Source organism: Uloborus diversus, chromosome 4 (genome assembly GCF_026930045.1).
Source record: "Uloborus diversus isolate 005 chromosome 4, Udiv.v.3.1, whole genome shotgun sequence".
In the NCBI taxonomy this organism is placed as follows: Eukaryota; Metazoa; Arthropoda; class Arachnida; order Araneae; family Uloboridae; genus Uloborus; species Uloborus diversus.
In genome coordinates, this window is record NC_072734.1 from 45284742 (window position 1) to 45289819 (window position 5078).

Consider the following 5078-nt stretch of genomic DNA (forward strand, 5'->3'; position numbering starts at 1 on the left):
TTAAAAGTTCTATTTGCAACTCCCATGAACTATAGGGTGTGCTGCAGCCACTGTCTAATGGCAGATGAAAAAGGTAAAACAAACAAATGCCGTAACTTATAACTTGCTTTGACGCTTAGTGAATGACAGTAATTTTTCATCGTGTTTGCGGGAAGCTTTTTTTTTTTCTATTCTTCTCAAATTACATTACACCACAAACTGTCTGAAGCCTGAAATTAACCCCAAAGAAAAGACGTGGAATGGAATGTTTTACCTTTTTTGGTAGTATTGTTAATTACCGCAAGGTAGCGTATTTGAGCTCTGGATTTGCGAATCTTTTAAAAACTTTATTATTATAAATATTTATCAGTGAGAAATACAGGTTACAAAAAATTTGATGCTGTGCCCAAGAAAAACTTTTTTAAATATAAAATCACAATAAAATATATCACTATTTATAAATCAAATCAATGAAACAGGACATTCAATTCAGTAAAGTATTAAAAAAATATACATTATGGAATAGTCCATTTCCTAGTAGCAATATTCCAAATATATGAGTATTACCTTAGTTGGTAGCATGAAAACATCTCAAACAATAATGTATTAAATGATGGTGAGTTTGTATGAAGTGAAAACGGTTAAATAGAGTAAGTGCTATAAAACTGCAAAAATAGCTGCTTTCTTTTTATGCATTGTCTACAAAATTTTTTTAACTAAAAGAGGTGCACTGAAAATAATTTAAGAGCATGTGAAGATGAACTAAAAAAAAATGAAATCATTTTTATTGTTTCAATCATAATTAATACAATAGCGCAAAAAAGATAAATTATATCAGAAACTGCGTCATCTTAAATCACTAACAAAAGAGATATACTCATGCAAATATTAATGAATTTAATGCGTGCCATGATTCAATGACCCATCTTTAGGTGAAATCAATTTGCCTATTCCTGAGATTATACAGGGTTCATACTCATTTTTAAAAGTAAAAATTAAGGACTTTTTAAAGACTCGCAAAAATTTTTAAGGACTTATCCGGGAAATGATAAGATAGCTTTACGTACACCATTTAAAAGTTTCCGGGGGGGGGGGGGGCAAAGTACATGATACATATTAAATATATATGCACAAATACATCAGTTTCCAAAAAGCAGGGAGAGGTGCAATTGACTTGGATGTCTCATTATCAGTGAATAAAATTTCGAAATTTCACATCATTGGGATGAGAGTGATCGAAGAGCAAAAAGGAGGAAATCCCCCCCCCCCCCAAAAAAAAAGAGTTTTTAAAATCAAGCAGAAAAGAGATTTGATAAAAATAGCCCTTTGAGTCCATGACATTCCAAAATTCAACAAAAAACAGCGAATTAACCATTTTCAAAGATCATACGAAATTTTTTCCCTATTAATTATGCTTGAAATGATTGGGTAATAATTAATATAATAGATGGTACATATTGTTCTTAAAACGTAGCATTTATTTCTCAAATTTCAGTCATAAAAAAGATTAGGAAAATGGAGATAGCTGTAGAAAATTAGTTTTATATTAAAGCATTGTTTTTTAGCATACATGATTGGAGTGAGAGGCAAATTGAAGGAAAAGAACTAAAACCTCTTTTCTTCAAGATATTTGAATTAGGGTTTTGTTATTATTGCTAATTCTAAACATTTGTTATTGTTACTAAAATCTCATTTTGTACAAATTTGCTATATTGCACTATTTCTTGCAAGTTTGTTTATTTCTATATGAATTTAGGTTTTAAAAGAGGCATCAATTTCCAACTCCCAAGTCCCCGAATAAAGGGGTTGATGGAGCCAGAGTTCAATCTTGGCTGCATCACTCAATAATATCAATATTTTTTATATTTTTTTGGGGGGAAATATTTTTTTTACAAAAAAAATTTGAAAATGAATGTATATATAATTGATTATCTGTTTTCCTTGCATGAAACTTATAATTTGGTTTAAAAAAACTTAATACTATTTCAGGATTTAAAAAAAAAAAAACTGAAGTTTCTTCATTTAATCATGAAATTCCAAAAAATTTTACAGGCCGTAAAGCCTAACCTTAAACCATTAGAGATTCACCATGAATATATTGAAAGCTTTTTTAAATACATAAAAATTGTAACCATGACAAGTTTAAATACAATCAGAGACTGGAAGTTGGACCACATTTCTTTGATAGTCTTTTGCATTTTTTCTAAAATAAATTTAAGAAATAAAAATATTATTTAAATAATGAAAAAAATAAACAGGTATGAAGTAGCATATGGTAAAAAAACCTTCCAACATTTAAAAAGATTAACGTGGTTGGCATGTCTCCAAAACATACGTTTTTGGCAGATATCGCAAAAGATAAAGATTTGAAGGGGTAAAAAGGAAAAAATAAGAAAAAGGGTACCAAACTTGATACAGTGTTTAAAAAATTAAGGAAATTTTCAGAAAATTAAGGACTTTTGAAGGGTTTTTTAAGGTTCTTAATTTTGCTTCATCAAATTAAGGGTTTCTTAAGGAAGTACGAACCCTGTTATAATGCAGTCTTTATAAGTTACCTACCGAGAGTTAATATTTTAACTCTAACAGTAAAACAAAATTAGAGCAAGATAATTTATTTGTAAGCAAATGAGTTAAATGATAAAAAATGACTTTTTCCTAGAATTACTTTGAAAACATACAGACATAATCCACTTGATGAAAAGGTGTATCAAAAATGCAAGTACTGGTAGAAAAGGAATTTTTATGGAGCAAAAGCATTTTTAAACATAACAAAAGTAATTGCAATGATTCCTTCTGCAATTAACATAAGGTAAATTAATATTATATTAAATTTGGATGAAATAGACTGAAACAAAAAAATTATGGATCTAACAGAAAAAATAAGTTATATATATATATGTGTGTGTGTGTGTGTGTGTGTAATGATATGACACATTATTCTTTTTAACAAAATGTCAGTTCACTTTCTTGAATAGATATAATAATGTGAATTGAGATATCTTCAAGATAAAAATGGAAAACCAAATTGACAAAATTCTGAAAGGGAATAATTTAAAAACCTAAACTGAGTATCAATATTAACATTGGGGGTGCTCTGGTAGGAAATCAATGTGAGCTAATAAAAGATTTCATTCTTCAGCAAATTTCTGTCTGATGGTTTGGTACATTTAGATTTAACACATTGCAATTAGGTTTTTCTAATGATGCTTACACGGCTTTTTTCAGTTGATATGCAGGCATGTGTGCATGCTTGTGCTTCATCATTCGGTAAAATTCCGAATTTCATTCAGTAAATTAAGAGTTTCCACTTTCTTAAAAATTTTAATTTGTAATGCCCCTGGTTTACATGGAATGTATATAAGGTACAAAACACATAGTAAAACTTCACAATAATGTTCACTTGTTTTAATAATAACAAAAGTTTCATAGCTTTTTAAAAATCTGATGATTAAAAAATTGATGATCAGTAAATACAAGGATATATTCAAACTAATCATCACAAATTAACAACTACTGTGTGAGATATAAAATGCAGTTTTAAAAGGAACTTTCAACACAAAATACTAACTCGAAATTTAACAATATTTTTACATCTCAGATTTAGTTACAAACGTTCCATAATACATAATAAAAACACCCTTAAGGAAAAAGTTTGCATTTTATATCGCTAAAAATGATGTCTGTGTATGACCAATTAACAAGGAGGGATATTAATTAATATAGATTTTATTTTTCTTCCATCAATTTCATTTCAAAATGCAACCTACTTCTGACATATGAAGAAATATCTAATGAATAAAAACAAACAGTGAAGAACAATATTAATTTTATCACAAATAGGACAAATGTAACAGATGTTCTGATGCTAAGTTATACATGGAAATATAACACTCACAATTGCATCACAAGTTGAAATCTTTTTCAGCGAAAAACAAGGAGGGGGTCCACTTACCTAAAATTTGCAGCAACTTATTTTTTTTTAACTAGCTTATCATTTAAATGGATGATGGTTAGTCAAATCCACAACTCAAAAAAAAAAAAAAAAGAAAGAAAGGAAAAAATAAAAAAAACTTACACACGTAACAAAGTACTTAAAAAACAATACATTATAAGTTAAAAAGGACGTTGAAATGTAAAAATATGTACACAACTCAAATGACCGATTACCACAAATGGGAGAACATCTCGCGGAAAAAGTGAGAACATAAATACTTATCATTTTCAAATTTTACAGCATATTTAACAATTCTTTCCTAATTTGTACATATGTATATAAATGCAGATTTATTTTAAAGTATAAATAGTAACTTTATCAAACATGAAAAGTTTAAAATTACATTTCCCAATGCTTAATTTAATCAACGCCCCTATCATAATAAATGTCGATTGCTTTCTTGCTTTTAAAATAAAGCAAAAAAGAACTCAAAACGAGCAAACCAGGACCAGTCAATGTTGGTAAGGAAGCCACTTCCATCTATCGAAAATATTTGAGTTTAATAGTGAAAAAATTAACTGTTGGCTAATTTCTAAATATAAACTTAAAAAAATTATAAATTATAATTTAATTTGAATTGAATTGTTTGGACCCACTGCCATAGCAACGCTTTTGTAGGATAGCCACTGGGTAATACTATTTTAAGAATTCTTACCATATATGAATATTTGTGAGGAGAGTTTCAATTCATCGTTGTAGCAACCCCATCATTGGATTGCGGCTAGGTAGAGCTGTCCTCTGTACTAGAAGTCAATGTGGGCGTTGATTTAATAGCATTTAAAATTTCTTTAAGTGCAATATGAATATTGTATGAATTGATTCCATTGCCACAAAATTAAGAATAATTTTGGTAAGAATTCAATTTTGAGTCACCAGTCAGTGATCAGTCAATGATAAACAGTTCTATTAGAGTCAAATTTAAGAACAACGCATTAAATGAATTTTGTGGTTTCCACTCGGTAACAATATTTCTTGGCATAGTAGCCAGTCTCAATATTAAAATATGAAATTAAAAATAATGAAAAAGGAACAAAACTAAGTACATAACCTTTATCTTCTCTCAGAAGATCACATATCATAATGTAAATGCTTCAATACCTTGCAC